An 18,496-nucleotide genomic window follows, 5' to 3' on the forward strand; every position below is an offset into this window, starting at 1 on the left:
TAATGCAAAGTTCATCCAAGCATAGGTCCATAACATGTCATCAGTGGACATGACTTTGATTATTGTACATGTAAAATGGATTATATGCTAAGTATGGGTTTTCCTACCTCAACAATGATATCATGATGATAATGTATTGTAATACACAACTGATGATCTCAACGAGTCTATTCTTGATCCAAAATTTTTACATGGTAAATCACTCTAGTCCTTAGCCACTACTTTTGACTTTGTACTTTAGGGGAAAATATGTTACAGGCCATTTTGTCACATCCAATATAATGACCTTGAAATCAAATGAATCATCATCAACTCATAGCTTGCAATCATCCCCTCCAAAGGCAAAATCATCCCCTTTCCATAAGTTCCAATAAATTATGCTTTATCTTCTCTAGAACCTGAATTTAATTCCTCATTGCAATTTCTTAGTTCAGATAGTGTGTTATTGTAGGTTCTATAAAAGGGAAAAGTGTTGGTCAGTGTAAGTTTCCCTTGCTGCAAGTTTGATGGCCATTGAAATGAGGAAAAAAATAAAAATAATTTTGAGGCTTTCACTTCTCAATACTTCTATTATGTAAGTTTCAATCCCTTTCTAAAGTGGAACTTACACTAGTTTAATGCATCTGCAACCTCCTCATTTTTGCTATAAATTCATTTCCTACTATTGGGACTAGGTCAGCTTCTGGAGACTCCTAGTTATACACTTATGTTATTAGTTTGTTCTTAGAGGTCCTTAACCCATCCATATTCTTTAGGTATGATTAAAGGCTTGCTATTGTGAAAAGGAAGGACAAGATAGTTGTGAAAGATCTACAAGGTCAAGGCCTATATAAGGGTTGTACTCTTCTCCTACTTTCTATTCAACAAAAGTTCCTTTTTTTCATATACATTGTTTCTCATTTATGCTCATGTATAACAATGAATGCTTGGATTCTTGTTTAGATTAGTTTTTATATGCTATTTGTATGTTTTAGTTCGCTTTCTTGTTTTAGATGTGTTGTAGATTCCACTTTTAGTATTTGGACTTGAAGCTAAATCTTGGAAGAAGAGAGAAGGAAGACACTTTCATTGGAATCTGAGTAAGTACTCTTCCCATATTTCAAACTTCTCTAAGGAAAACATAGCAAATTTGTCTCGATTGTTTCAAGATCAAGCCACTAGATCTAGGGAGTTTTCCTCTGTCCGCATAGAGAAATCATCCATAAAACATTATGAAACCAGGTGAAAATTGGTTCCAAAACCATTTACCTTGATTCTATGGATGCTAGAGTCAAATATCAACCAAACCTTCCTGCAAAGTTGAGGACACAATTTTACAATACAAAGCTTGGTGTCAATATGTAACTACAAAAATACAAGTTGAAATTGTTCAGTTAGAGTTTCATCAAACTCAATCTTAATGTATTTAGTTTGTCTTATTAGGCTCTAGCCAATTTTGTCCTATATGGTTTTTTTTCATATTGTATTTGAAAACAAATTTAAAGTGGACATCCAAGAGTAAAATGTGGAATGTAAAGAGTCGTTGGTTAGAGAAGAGGCAAAGGAAGTCCAAGAGTCATGAGGGGAACTCAAACTTTCACAAAGGGAGATAAAGGGTCATCTCATTTGTTATAAATAAACCCTCATAACTCAAGAAAATGGGTGGGAACTGAAGCTTTGGAGCCTTGACTTCTTTAGTCTAGCATAGGAAGAGAATCATTCTTAGGAGAAGCAAGTGTTGCCTTCATATTCCACTATTAGGGATAGTTTCATATCAATCTAATTGTATTCTTGGAATTTTCACATAATAAAGAGGAGTTCTTAGAGTCGGCGTGCCTTCATGCATATGTCGTGAATGTTGTAAGACTATACTTTATATGTTTGCGATATATGTTGTTTCATTTACGCTAATGCTAATGAACTAATTAATTTTCCTTACCATGTATCTTGTTGGATTCGTGTTGTTTATGATATCTTGATCATCATTATCTTGTGAACTATTTTGCAAGTTAAGTAATAATTATTTATGATGCTCATGCATCTCTTCTAAGATATTACTATTACTTTCTTCCAAGGGGCTCACTCTTTTCTCCTTTGGCATGAAAGAACCTTTCATACCATGCATTTTGTTAGGTTGAGGAAAAGGTATGTTTTCTCCTCATAAATAGCTTAATTAAGCATTTGTCTTCACATGTTTATCTTTGTTTTATGAATAAAAATAGAGGAAAAAATAGCAGAAGCTAGGTAAAATTGATTATTAACAAATTAGATAAATGTAGGCATGGAAAACTAACTTTCACTATCTTTTTATGCAGGGACGCAGATTGGACGATTGATATTCAATCAACAAAACAACAGTAGCTAGGAAAGGAGAAAAGACAATGTCTTGAGTATGGAAGACAACAAAATACTAGGAGGACCAATGCTATTCTATGATGAAATCAGATCGAGGGTTGTGAAATCCTTAGGATCCCCTGATCTTGAGGATTCGCTTCTATCCATTTATTTTTCCAAAAGTTATATAAAGTCATGAGGCAAATTGAACAACTAGTTAGGAATTCACAGATTGTAACTATTATTTTTGGACATATAATACTTTCATCATAGTGATGTTGTAACTCTGTTATTGATTTTAATGAAGAATATTGCGTTTCATCCATAATCGTATTCTGAATATCTAATAGCGGGAACTTCTGGAGACTTTGGGCCCAGTCAATAGGAGATCTACTGCTTCAATTGTGTTATAATTATTTTTGTTTATTCTTATAACTATTTATTATTGTTAGTTTGTAAAGTTAGCACCATTCTGATTACTGTGAGGATTGATGATTTTGGTTTGCATTTTTTGTTCAGATGAGATTCTAGATTTAGTTGTGTGTTACATATGCATGATACTCTTTATTGAATTGGTTATGTTAATTTCAGCATTAGATTTTTGTTCATTCTAAAGTAACGTTATCACAGATTTCAAAGCTAGAGTTGATTTCTTTCCATGAGATGTTTATATGGTTATTTGTTGTTCAATTGTTATATATTTCCTTCATGTTAAATGAATTGGTTTCAATACCAGTTAGATTGCTGAGAGTGCTTCTTTCTATTTTCATTTTGATTCAGTTTCTTGCATAATAGATTAAGTAGACTTGAAAGTGTTTTATGGATTTCTTTCAGAATTGTTTGGATTGAATTTAGAGAAATAGACATTAGAAATTGCAACGATTCCAACTTCTTTCATTATGAGTTGACCTTTGAACTCACTACATATACAGTGTTGACACTCTTGAAATAAAAATACTTGCCCTGGGTTGATGATTAATGTAGGTATTAAGATTGCTTGTAATAAGACATCTTAGTGCACCAACATTTTGGCACCATTTCCAGGGAAAGTGTTTCAAAGTGATTTATTTTTATCTTGCTGTAAAAGAATTGGGTTTTAAAAATGGGAGGTAAGAACCTGTGTAGCCAGCAAGTAAAGTGCTTGTTCATCACCCCCCTTTTCAGCAAATGCATAGAGGTTAAATAGGAATATTTTTATTAATGAATAGGAATAAAAATATAGAAAAATATCATAACCCCCCACCTAAATCCACAAAACCCAAGGGATTGGTGAACCATGGGAGAACAACTTTTATAGATAAAATCGTAAGAAAAGAAGAGTCTCAAGCATCAGTAGGACCCCAGACTGTATCTGGAAAACACCCTACTATAATCCCTCAAGCATCAGGATCACCATCTGTAACTTATGTTGAGATTCATAGCCAAATTGGAGGATCTGAAAAAAGCTTTCAGCGTACAGAAAATCTACATATTTATCCTTTACAAGAGGGAAAATCATGAAATTTAAAAGAAGGAAGGGGGGCAACCAGTGGGACTTCTAGGGTAGGGCCACAATTGTGTGAACTAGGATCTCCTACGATCCCAGATCTAGGCAGTGCTGCAAATCCATCTCGGGTTGAGAATCCTACACTTACTCAAGTAGCACCCCCTGATGTCCCTGAAGGATATTGGCACATTTTTTACCTAATGGAAAATCTACCACCTCATGACTAGAACTCGACATTGGAATACCCCATTGTCGATCTAGTAGCCAATGCCCCTATCAAAGCTATTCCCTTGCAAAACCCTCCAACCTTTCTTGGGATGATCATAGAGGATCCATATGCTTTCTTATTCGATTTTGATGTCCTCTGCAGAGGGTACGATTATACTGTTATCACCAAAATAAGACCTTGATAGGCTACTCATCAAGTCAATCTCAGTGTAACTATTTCAAACCAATATTTTGGCTGAGGCTTAGCCTCCTCAGCCTGGGAGGGCTCTCTCAAGGGTTAATGATATTGATTAAAGATATAAATAGATGGCTAACTCTATGGTTTTTGATTTTATATGTTTATAGGTTGAAATATGGAGACTTGCTACCATTGGGCTATGGAGTCAATGACAGAGATAAAGATAAAAAATAACTCTTCTTATAAAACTGAGGCTTGTATATACTTCAATGAAAGAGTAACACATTCAGGAAAGTCTCAATAACTTGAAGTTCATAGAAGTCAAAGCATGTGGGCATGAATTCTGAGTAATGACACATCAAGGTATTCAAAAGGAAAGTATTAAAAGTGATTCATCAAAGTTTAATACTGAAAGGAAGTCAGAGCATGAATAACCATGAATTCTGAGTAATAAGTATTAAAACATTGAAGAAAAACATCCAAAGATAGGACCCAAGAACTCGATTCACCATAGTTTAACACTTAAAGGAAGTCATAGCATGTTCCTCCATGAATTCTGAGTAATAAGCATTAAGACTATGGAAGTAAAACAAATCAAAGATAAAAGATAAAACTCACTGAAGTACACTAAGAAATCTCAGCTTCATAAAAGATAAACTGCCTTTGTATATATCAATCCCTTCCTAGCATTTACATAAAAATGGACAAAAATGTATAACTGGTTGAATTACAGATTAGAAAACATCTATTGGGCCATGGAGTCAAAGTAGTCTTCAACAAAACATCATAATCAGCTAAACATGGAAGTCAAGGCACTTGGAGTTTAGGTTTATAAGTGAAACAATAACACAGTGAATAAACACAGTCTACAAGCATGTGAAGGAAGTTAGAGAATTTTCCAATGAATTCTAAGTAACACATGCTCATACCACTGCAAATAAGTAATTGGAAAAGGCCATAGAAACATCTAACACATAAACCCCTTGTGAATCTTGAGTAGTAAAACTGATCTCTGTATTAAGTTGAAAAACACATAGTTTGCTCTCATAACACAGCTTCTTTTTCTAATACAAATGCCAACCCTGAGGAATTCGATTCTCATGCTTTATATAGATTTTTTACAACCTTGGATTCTATGATCCTTAGGAGAATTCAAATTCCTAACATTGACACCTATCTATTCATAAAAAAAACTTCTTAATTACAAACTGACAACTAACTGTCTTTAAGAGTCCTAATACAAATAGGAGTGAAACTCCTAAAACATGCTTCAACAACCTTACCCATGACTTAAATGCATTCTTTAATCAGATGCTAATCCATGTCTTCAAGCTCTATGATGTCTCCAGTATTGTTGCAAACCCTGTTGATTCATGACCTAATTGTCTTAAAAACAAGGAGACAGAGTTCCTCCTTTTAAGCCCTTAATCCTTTATGCTTATCTTCGAGCAGTTTTCCTGGAACTGATGATTGTTTCATATATTTTACATGTGTTATCTATCCAATAAATATTCAGTTTTCCACCTATGCCAAAAAGATAACCTCGAACAAATGGAGAAGAAGATGAAACATGATTGTGCTACGAAAATAGTCTGTTTTCATAGTGCAACTTTTATATCACTATAAAATACTTATTTGAACCATTCCTTTTGCATCTCTGCAATTTGAAACATCATCTATGATCTTCATATGTCTACCAGCAACATCAAAACTTGAAACTTATCAGACCTTACCTCCAAAATACATATATAAAGTGCTAAAAGTTCACCTTCAGCAGTTTCGTAGCGCGCTACGAAACTATTGTGTATGCTCTTTTTTCAACATAGTTTTCAAAATTTGGAGTTTGGGGATTCTCAAAATTTCATAAGGATTGATATGATCACCAAAAACCAAAACAACTTAACTTTATAAGATGTTCCTCCTCAAAAAATGATCTTCTTTTCACCTTCAGCCACTTCATCAACCAATAAAAATAACTCTGTTTTTCCTGAAAAAGAAGGCTGCACTCTTGAGCTCCTATCTCTTGATCCCTGATATTTGTTACAAAAATGAAGGAGGTTTTTTTATATAAGAATGTTTATAAGAAAATCCTCTCTCAGGTTTTTGAAAACCATCTCCAGTTCTTCAGAATCTGCATTATACAATCATGTATAAAACAGGAAAAATTCAGAATTCTGAAAATAGGTCTCAAAGGAAACTTTGAATCTCCAAATTGGTAGCACCTGGGAGAAATTTGAAAGAGGTTTTTGTTCCTTGTTGTGTTCTTAGAAAAAAAATCCTTCCGATATTTGAAACCCATCTTCATTTTCCTGAAAAATTCCTTTTGAAACCAACAACTCAAAACAGTCCAAGAAACACACAAATCCCCTTGCATCTCCTAGTAGAAATACATGTAACCTATCTGGATGAAAGCTTGTGTGAAGCTGAGGTCATCCATGATCAATTAAAGCTCTATATTCTCCTATCCAAACACATAGCCTTATTTTTATGCTTTCATATTTGTGGCAATTTCCCTTTATAACCCAAATGCCCTCTTAAAAATATGACAGCTGTAAAAAACTATTTGGACAACAAGTTGTTTGTCACAAAGTTAACTTTTCAAAGGTGACAGTGGAATGATACATGCAAAGGTTGAAAAGTAAAGGATAGGGAGGAGCTTGGGTATATTGTTTAAGGAATGATATTCGAATGTGGAGAGAAAGGTGAAAAAATGAGGGAGTGGAAAGCAAAAAATGGAAAATGTGACCTATTTGACCATGAAGTGAACCTAAAGGACTTAATTTGGAAATGAAAAATGAAATTTTAAGACTTCAAGACTAATTTGACTTTTATACCTCCTTGAAATCATGACCAAAAGCAGAGTTGACACAATAATGTTTTGAGAATTTTTGGGTGATAATAGTGGCTCCACTAGGGATAGTGTGCCCCAGTGGTACACTAAGAACCATTAGCTCTAGTGCTGCTATCTATCCTTTAGAATAAACTCTAAAATTCTGCCCAATCTACTCCTCAATATTTAATGATTTCTGCAAGAGGGATTCAAATTGCACCTACTAAAAAATGCTCAGTCAACCTACCCCGAACTTACTTGCACATTTCTACCTACCCTATCAGCTGCAATTTCCACTTTAGGTCAGGCAACATGATATTTCCAATAAATCCAATCAATTTTCTTTTCTAATATTTGAGGCTCTTGACTGCATTCGACCTCAAAATAACCATGATAGGGAGATGACCAAATCAACTTATAATGTATATGATCTTCATAATGCAAATGAAAATGAAATACTGGTGTGCAAATCTTTGCCATGTATTCAGTTATAGGGTCAAAGAGGACATGGTTAGTTTGATGATCATCATAACATTCTATATCTTTAGACAATTGATTCTTAGCCACACAAGATTCCTTTGATATGCTATCCAACTGATTTTCTCAATGAGTTCCACAAACAATGTAATTTTCCTCATTATTATGATCATTCTTTGATGTAAGCTCCTACAAAGTATGACATAAGAAATCAACCTTTTCCTTTGCCGGAGGGTTATAAAAGCTATCTTCCAGTATTTCTTCTTGGTGTTTGCAATGATTTTCATACTCTTTATGATCAAAAGACTGGCAAGTTTGCTGCATCTTTACATTAATCTCAGAGGATGTAACATGGTTTTCATAAGTAAACCCCTGCTGATTTTCATGTTGCATTTTATGGGATGTTATTCTTTCTTCTTGGTGTTGAAATGTATTTTTATGACGAGCCTTTAAAATTTCTTCATCCATGAATTCATCATCATCATAACAATCCTCCAAATATTGAATAAAACTCACAGAATGTTTACAACAATCTTTGACCAACAATAAGGAGGGATGACACTCTTTATACATCTCATAGAATACATCATGGAAATTAGCAAGAGAATATAATGAACCATTTTCCAAGCCTTCATACCAAGACCATGCATTTCCTTCTAAAGTGGTCATAAACATCTTCATCAGACAATCTTCAGGGAACTAAACCTTAACATTGTGTACATGCATATGTAACCTAACCAAATGAAGAGCTGCATTGTCTTTCTTTTCATCTTTGAATATTGGAATATCATCTAACCATTCAACCTTTGGCATAGGATTTGGAAAACCAGGGATATGAGACCGATTCATAGGGGCATACCTGGCATTCATTCTTACAATGGTACTCATCTTGAAACTTCATCAAGCTACTGATCTTCTAGCAGTGGAGTCACCTTCCAATTTGCTATTTGATGTGTGGAGTCGCCAAGGTAGATGCAGCCTCAAACAGCTTCCTAAGATCTTGCTACCTTAATAAGTTTAGCTTCTTGATTTCGGGAATGAGTAATCTTTAGGCTCTCAACAGACGCACCAAAATGTTATCACAAAATCTAACCCTGACAGGTTGTTAATCAAGTAGACTCTGAGTAACTCTTTCAAACCAATCTTTTGGCTAAGGCTTAGCCTCCTCAGCTTGAGAGGGCTCTCTCAAGGGTTAATGATATCGATTAAAGATATAGATAGATGGCTAACTCTATGGTTTGTGATTTTATATGTTTATAGGTTGAAAAATGGAGACTTGCTACCATTGGGCTATGGAGTCAGTGATAGAGATAAAGATAACAAATAGCTCTTCTTATAAAATTGAGGCTTGTATATATTTCAATGAAAGAGTAACACATTCAGGAAAGTCTCAATAACTTGAAGTTCATAGAAGTCAGAGCATGTGGGCATGAATTCTAAGTAATGATACATTAAGGTATTCAAAAGGAAAGTATTAAAAGTGATTCATCAAAGTTTATTACTTAAAGGAAGTCAGAGCATGAATAACCATGAATTCTGAGTAATAAGTATTAAAATATTGAAGAAAAACATCCAAAGATAGGACCCAAGAACTTGATTCACCATAGTTTAACACTTAAAGGAAGTCAGAGCATGTTCCTCCATGAATTTTGAGTAATAAGCGTTAAAACTATGGGAGTAAAGCAAATAAAAGATAAAAGATAAAGCTCATTGAAGTACACTAAGAAATATTAGCTTCAGAAAAGTTAAACTACCTTTGTATATATCAGTCCCTTCCTAGCATTTACATAAAAATGGACAAAAATGTATAACTGGTTAAATTACAGATTAGAAAACATCTATTGGGACATGCAGTCAAAGTAGTCTTCAACAAAACATCATAATAAGCTAAACATGGAAGTCAAGGCACTTGGAGTTTATGTTTATAAGTGAAACAATAACACAATGAATAAACACAGTCTACAAGCATGTGAAGCAAGTTAGAGAATTTTCCAATGAATTCTAACACATGCTCATACCACTGCAAATAAGTAATTGGAAAAGGCCATAGAAACATCTAACACATAAACCCCTTGTGAATCTTGAGTAGTAAAACTAATCTTTGTATTAAGTTGAAAAACACATAGTCTACTCTCATAACACAACTTCTTTTGCTATTACAAATGCCAACCCTAAGGAATTCGATTCTCATGCTTTATATAGAGTTTTTACAACCTTGGATTCTATGATCCCTCCTTAGGAGAATTCGAATTCCTAGCATTGACACCTATCTATTCATAAAACAAACTTCTTAATTACAAACTGACAAATAACTGTCTTTAAGAGTCCTAATACAAATAGGAGTGAAACTCCTAAAACATGCTTCAACAACCTTACCCATGACTTAAATGCATTCTTTAATCAGCTACTAATCCATGTCTTTGAGATTTATGATGTATCCAGTATCGTTGCAAACCCTGCTGATTCATGACCTAACTGTCCTAAAAATAAGGAGACATAGTTCCTCCTTTTAAGCCCTTAATCCTTTATGCTTATCTTCGAGCAGTTTTGCTAGCATTGATGATTGTTTCATATATTTGACATGTGTTAGAAATCTAATAAAAATTCAGTTTTCCACCTGTGCAGAAAAGATAACCTCGAACAAATGGAGAAGAAGATGAAACATGACTATGCTACGAAAATAGCCTGTTTTCGTAGCACAACTTTTATATCACTGTAAAATACTTCTTTGAACCATTCTTTCTGCATATTTGAAATCTGAAACATCATCTATGAATGATTATTATTTAATCAATTAAACATTGGGTGTGTTTAGTAATTGTTGTTCAATCGATTGAACGATTGATGTTTAATCAATTGAACATCGCTAATTCCTTTTGTATGTTTTGATGTCCAATCGTTTGAATAATTTCTATTCAATCAATTGAACAACGCTAACTTATTTTTTTTGTTTTGTTGTTCAAACGATTGAATGATTATTGTTCAATCGATTGAATGATTGTTGTTCAATCGTTTGAACGATTTTTGTTCAATCAATTGAACAACACTTTTTGTGTTCTTTGCTACTCAATCGTTTGACCAATTGTTGTTCAATTGATTGAATGATTGTTGTTCAATCAATTGAACAACACTTGTTTGTGTGTTTTTTTGTTCAATCAATTGAACGATTATTGTTCAATCAATTGAACAACACTTTTTTGTATATTTTTTTGTTAAATCGTTTGAACGATTGTTGTTCAATCAATTGAACAACACATTTTGTGTGTTTTGTTATTCAATCGATTGAACGATTGTTTTTCAATCATTTGAAAAGTTGTTTTTCAATTGATTGAACGATTGTTTTTCAATCAACTAAATAACACTTTTTTGTGTGTTTTGTTGTTCAATCGTTTGAATGATTATTGTTCAATCAATTGAAAAACATTTTTTTGTGTGTTTTGTTGTTCAATCGATTGAACGATTGTTATTCAATCAATTGAACAACACTTTTTGTGTGTTTTGTTGTTCAATCAATTAAATGATTGTTGTTCAATCGATTGAATGATTGATGTTCAATCAATTGAACAACACTAATTTCTTTTTGTGTGTTTTGTTGTTCAATCGATTGAATGATTGTTGTTCAATCAATTGAACAACACTAATTTTTTTTGTGTATTTGTTGTTCAATCGATTGAACGATTTCTGTTCAATCCATTGAACAACACTGAGTTATTTTTTGTATTTTTGTTGTTCAATCGATTGAATGATTGATGTTCAGTCAATTGAACAGTTTTTGTTCAATCGATTGAACAACCACCATTCGGTAGAATGAATAGATGTGATTTCTTTTTGTTGTTTTATCGTCGGTCATTCTTTTTGACATTTTCTTTCTCTTATATGTTTTGAATAAAAACCATCTCATTGGATTTGTGCGTAAGATAAAGAAAAACATTAATTTTAATACCATTATGACTTATGAAACCTTTTGATGGTCATCTTTATTCAAAAGTTGACATGGTGCATCTCTATAATGACTAGCTAAATATCTTCCCTTTAGAGACATCATAAAATCATTTATTATCTTATTACCATGCTACTTTATCTTTCACACTTTAAAATGGATAAATCCCTTTGATATGATGATATGGGGGTAAAAGCATAACTTTCATTGGAATTTTTTTACTTCTTACACCATCCCTGACTCTTAAGGAGTAAATGAGCCTCCCTCTCTTTACAATAAAAGCAACAAAATATGAAAATATAAAAATATGAAGATGCAACAAACATTTCCTTAAAGAGGATAGGGGGTCTCAATATGAGCCAGCCTGATCACTTTGTTATATCCTAGTGAATGGCACTATGATTATCTAGTTACCGTTCTAGCATAGTGGTCTCTTTATAACAAGAAAAGGAGAATCATATAAATACTAAAAGTAGGACTCTGGCTCATTTTTGGGGTTAAAAAGCAACCCTGTCGAGGCTATGAATGCTTGCTGGTAGAAGTGGATCTACTTGTGGTATTGAAATATTGTGTTACACTGCCAAATACTTTATATCCTATTACCACCTATGGATTCATTTCTAAAGGAAAATTTTCCATTTGAACAACATTTCTAATTTAATTAGCCAACATGCATGGTAACCTATATCTTATATGCATTATATCATTATTGTCCAATCACTTTACCGACAGTCATTAATATTTATCACCAGTCATGCGTTTGTCACTTTTCCACCTAAGGTAAATATTTATTTACATAATGATCTAAATCTCTATTTTATTTTACAAGCATTTCAAATATTTTGACGTGTACTGCTCTGATTGCCGTGTCATATTTTAGGCCGCTTTTATTGATTGGTCTCTTGAATTTATTATTTACCGATTATTTCTCCCTTTTTCTCATGCTTGGTGGGTGTGGACACCCTTTTCTAATTGTTGGGGGGATGGTCTGTGTATGAACAACAAGCGTGACAATTTATGGATAGTTTGTGTGATGGTTATTAAACTGATTTCTGGTTAAAGGACTGCATGATGAATGTGCGTGTGTAATAATTATCAAACCGTTTCTGATTAGAGGGAAGAAGGAGACCATTATGGATAGCATGTGAATTGATTATGATCCTATGACAAATATTGTTGATGAGACAAATAGTATAATTGCATTTGATATTAACTCTCAAAACAACGTCATTACTATGTCAATAGCTTTAACGTTCTCTGGTGCTATTCCAAACTGTGAAAGTGTGAGAGAAGTGCATGGAAGTGAACCAGCCATAGAGAAACAGAAACCATGGGAGGAAAATCCATTCGAAGTGAACCCATAGTGCTAAGGGTATTAGACCAGGCTCATGTGATTCTTGAGCACGATGGCTGGCTACAATACTTGACCAAATTACAGGGATTTCATGAGGAAATGACACTTGAATTTCTATAGAATTTACAGAATGGCCACACCATGGTGAAAGGTAGGAACATAATGGTATCCGAAGTAGTCATAGCTGAAGTCTCTAGACTTCCAGTAGAAGGAATGATTTGGACAGACAAACATGTTCTTCTACTGGATGCAGTTACAGTATTTCAGGACCCAGACAAGCAATTGATGCGAAAAGGAAAAGGGGTTCACCCTACAGCTTTAAGACAGCCATGGTAGGAATTAGAAACCATTGTGCAGTGGTATATCACATGCGACGGACGATAGGACGTGGTAAAACCTCATCAACTTAAAATGTTAGCTATTTTGGAACATAAAATTAAAGTTAACTTGCCATTTCATTTAAATTTTGTATTGCATGACATTGCTCATTGGGTCAAAAAGGCAAAGGATCCACATACAGTCATCAACCATCATGGGCTGATCAAATTAATCATCATTCATGGATTGGCCCAATAGAAGCTAACTTGGGATAACCTTCTAAATCCTACTTTGATTCCACCTATAGAAAACCCAGTGACTGAACAACAGGGGCCAAGAGTGACAGGTCCGAAAAGGACACAGAAAAGGAAGAATCCCTCTTTGGCCTCGGGCCCAGTAAAGCAAAGACGCTCTGCAAGGATAAAGTCACAACGACACACCCCAATTCAAATAGATGAGGTAGGGCCATCTCACATGCCCCCTCCAAGTCCACAAGATGACTCTTTGCAAGACTATGAGGAAGAGGTTGCCCGAGTACTGGAGAATATGGGGACATTCAGTGAAGGAAGGGAGCTATGCTAGAATTTTGAAGGGAAAAATTATGCCCCCAACCAGTCTACCCCTGCTGGCAGTCCTGGTGTTGGGCGCGGGATCCCCGAAGGGAATTTTTTGGGCTTAGAGCCTAGATTTTGGTCAAAAATTGTAACTCCAATGTAAAGACTCCGCATTTTTTGGGCGCGAAGTGCGTAGCTTGTAAAAGATTCATAGGGTTGTGCACCCTCAATTTTGTTATTGTAATGTCAACTGTATAGATCTACCCATGGTCTGTGGACCATGGGATTGTATAAATAGAGCGAGGCTCTAAGTAGCTAAAGGAGAGGGAGAACATCTAAGAATAGTATAAGAACGAAAGTGTAAAGTCTAGTTTGGGTCGTAGAGTAGGAGAAGGCTCTGTAGCTAAGTGCGTAGAGGCCTAGTAGTCCAAAGTTGAGTGTGCAAACCCTTGCAGCTGAGTGTGCAGGGCAAGTCGAGTCTGTACTAGTTGAAAGTATTAATAAGAAGAAGTTTCATATCAATTATGTGTATTGATTTCCTGTTTTATGCATTGAATATATTGGGTATAATTGCACTTCTCTTGTTGATAAAGTGAATGCAAGATAGGATATATGTTTATGCGAAGTTAACTAAGATCTTTAAGAAGATAAGTAAGATATGCGGTGTATTTTGGGAAAGTAGCGCAGGTCACTGCCATAGCATCACAAAAGCATCTCAGCCCCTGGTTAGGGTTGCACGGAAGACAATTATAATATATCAAGAAGGTATTAAAGGTTGGAATAGTTCATGAAGTGACCTGCACGAAGGTAGGCATAGTTGGACTAAATCGACACCACAGACATCTCAAGGGTGCAGAAACTTGGTTCCAGCATCCCCCCATACTGCTTCGTGTGAGACTTCAGTCCACACTCTGCGGACTGATGCCAAAAGGGCTAGTAGTGTAGGGATTTGTTTAGCTAAATAACTCTGAACTTGGGTCAAACCCCAACAAGCCAACAAATGGTTCTGTTGTTGGGACCAGAATCTGCATAGAGATGTTTGATGTCGTATCATTGGAATCCAACTAAGAAGGAAATTGAAGGCTAGTTGGATAGAAGAATTCACGAGTTCACGACGTAGGAGAATAGGAACTCACGATTGTCAAAAGAAGAGTGGTTAGATTGTTACCTATACATGGAGATCCATGAAATCTTCTTCACGTCCTTCCCTACTGAGCTATACGAGTTGCTCGCGAAGCTAGCAGATAGCCAAGGAAGGTGGAAACTTGAAGAACCGATTGTGTGGACCCCAGAGTTAGTGTGAAGGTTGGAAGCATTGGAGGATAAGATCACATGCATCGTTGATTATTGGCTCGATCGGATTATAGGAGGATTCATTACTGATTTCATGGTTGACACCTTAGTCAGCTATAATGAGGCGAAGTGACGCTTTCTCAAAGGACCGTGAGGTAAGTATGTAAGATATTTTAATACTTGGATTAACATTTTATTATGCGAAAAGAGGGTTATACAATTACCTTGATGTTCGGGGCTACGCGAAGTGGAAAAACTTACAGGAACGAAGGAAGTAAGGGACCAGAAAATAGCCCCTTGATTTCACCTCTATGAGGGGGCAAGGAGGAGCTCACGAAGGTCTCTTCATGAAGTGTGATACATTTGATAAGGCAAAGAATTCTGTGAATACCACCTCCACCCACACCGCCACCAACTTCACTACCAACACCTCCATCTTCACTCGTACTACCTCCACCACCACCGCGATTCAATATGGCAAGCACAATAAAGTTTCCTGTGTTCAAGGGATTGGGAAATGAGGATCTAGATCAATTCTGGTTCATTTTAAGAGCTGTATGGGAAGAGAAAGGAGTTACAGATGACAATATAAAGAAAGTGACACTGGTTAGCACCTTGCAGGATTGCACGCTAACCTAGTATATTAGGCACTCCAATGATAATCCAAATGCGAGAATCGCGGATATCCAAATTGCACTAAATAAAGAATTTAGCAGGCCAAAGTCTAAAGCATAGTCGATCATTGGATTCAAAGAGATCATGATGCTACCAAGTGAGACTCCTTGGGAGCTGGATCAGAGGTTGAAATGTACAATTCACAAAGCTAATATGAATCTGATGGATGGACAACATCGTAAATGGTTTGTAGCTTCGCTAACGCCACATTTAAGGAGTGCGTTATCACTACAGAAGTTAACGACTTAGGCAAAGGCCTTAGATATCACAATGAGGCTGCATGAGACCCTAATGCATTATCCCAACTTCGGAGTTCAATAGATCCATGAGAAACTGAAGAATTTATGACTTGAGATGAAGAGTCCGAAACAGGACAGGATGGCTCAAGCAGAAGTGCGCGAAGAGGTGTGGTACATAAAATGCAAGGGTCGAGGTCATGACAAGGACCACTGCCCAATTTTCACAAATTACCTCGCAGGAGGAGGACTAATGCCTTTAAGGTCAGAAAGCAAGCAAGACCTAGAGTGATGCCTACTTTGTGGTGTGTGATTTGTCAAATAGCTGGAAAACATGCCACAGGCAACTGCCACTTGTTACAAAAGTATACGGAAAATTCACAATAGTTGTTCTACAACTTTCATAGGTCAGTGGGACACGATAATCGCACTTGTAGAATCTATGAGTTGATGATAGATAGAACTCCCACCTATAGAGTTTAGGCCAAATTGCAGCCCCTGGACCAGAATGCAGGAATGGCGCGAACAGGATTTTAGGGGCGCAGACGAGGCCGAGGCGGAGGAGGACCTAGAAGAGGTTGTGGACAGTTGATATGCTACAATTGTGGAGGGCCAGGACATTATGCCCATGATTTCATGAATCCAACGCACCCATCGTGCTTGTATTGCACCTTGTTTGATCATGAAATAGAAGATTGTCCTACACTGATAGCTAGGATATGCAACAAAGGAGTGCTACCACCTCCCTTGACTCAGAACCTGCAGATGATGAGGTCTGAGCCATGCAAGGAAGATCCAAATGTGAACGTTGTGCTCCGAAGTGGAATCCTGATGGGAGATGACAAAGGAAAATAGCTAGAAGATAGTACTTGGGGTCACAAAGCTTCAGCGAAAGAAGCAGAGTTTGATTTGGAATGCACTCGGGAAACCTTCATGGAAGCTAAGAAGAGTTTCATTGATGCCTCCAACTTAGGAAGCAAGGATAGACTAGAGTCAAAAATGGATCCATCTATGCTGACAATGTTCCTAGAAACATGTATGAAGTTATTGTACGATAGTAAGGTTGTAAAAGGATTACAGGAACTCATTAACAAATGCGTTGGGACCACACCATGAGAACCGTGTGTAGTCCAAAAGATTGGAAAGCATAAGACAAGGACGGGAAGAGAAATGAGGTTAACCAAACAGATCGGAGAATATGAGATGGATCAAGTTATCCTGGATTTAGGATCGGATGCGAATGTTCTGCCAAAACAAACATGGGAACAAATGGGGAGACCTATGCTGCAGTGGTCTCCTATTTAGCTGCGAATGGTGAACTAGCAAACAATAATACCCATGGGGCGATTGTAGGGAATAACTATGGATATTGAGGGAGAAAGCACACTAGCAGACTTTGAAGTGATAGATATTATTGATGACAGCAATCCTAACCCCGTGCTCTTAGGAATTGATTGGGGCACTGACATGAACGAGGTGATTAATCTAAAGAAGTGCAAGATAATTTTTGAGAAGAAGTCACTATGCATAATTATACCCCTGGACCCTGCTGAAGGATTGTGCTATACAGAGCCAGTGTGCAACTATCAAAGTGATGACGATTTGGACTACATCTATAAGATAATAGCGCGAGAGAAAGATTGGGTAAATCCCACCGTGGATGGGCGGATTTCATGGGAGCGCGAGAGATCCTGTACTTCGGATTCTGATGAGGAGATAGAGTGATGGCATAATCGATTACACGAAGTAACTACACTTAATTGTAATATGATGACAAGGTCGTTGTGTTGCATATCGACAGAAGTAAGAGATCTGCCTTCTTATGATGGTTTATGTGAGGTAGATACCTTCTTGGATAAATTTGAAATAGAGGTGCCGGAAAAGCAACACTTCTAGGCCTTAGACTTGGTACTGCGTGCTACGCTTGCGAGATGGTGGGGTACGCACAAGGGAAGCTTTGAGGACTAGCGTGAATGTAGGAGAATGATGCGCATGTGATTTGGGAAGCCCAGGGTGTGACTGATAGAGAAGTACAATGGATGGGATGATCTGTGCGCGCATCTAGCCAGGTGGGTGCAGGCATATGGAAAACAACCTACGTGGATGCACATGAACTCCGTGCTGAAATATATGGTCAATAAGCATGTGTTGGAGGGACGAATGCGAAAATGGATCTAAATGTTGGGGAGAAATTATGTAGGAAGAATAGTTGTGCAGAAGGTTCTCTATGCAGAAGCGTCTAACAAGGTATGCAACGTGCTGAATAAGGTATGGAATGTGCAATGAAGTGATTGGGACCTACGCATACCTGCAGTATTATGGGCTTATAGGACGACATGCAACAAAATAACAGGACAGACACATTTTAGGCTTGTCTATGGAGTGGAAGTCATAATTCTTATGGAATACATCGTTCCTAGTCTGTGCATAGCAGCTCTCACAGGTATGATAGACCGCAGAGCCTTAGAGGAGAGGCTCGCATAGTTGGGGGAGCTCGAAGAAGAATGGTTTTTTGTTGGATTCCACCAGCAGGTACAAAAGCAGTGGGAAAAGGCATGGAACAATCAACATATTAAGTTGCGCACCTTTAAGGTGAAGGATTTGGTGTTGTTAT

Source organism: Pinus tabuliformis, chromosome 3_2 (assembly GCF_031772625.1).
Source record: "Pinus tabuliformis cultivar Carrire ecotype Pingquan chromosome 3_2, CPIR1, whole genome shotgun sequence".
Taxonomy (NCBI): Eukaryota; Viridiplantae; Streptophyta; class Pinopsida; order Pinales; family Pinaceae; genus Pinus; species Pinus tabuliformis.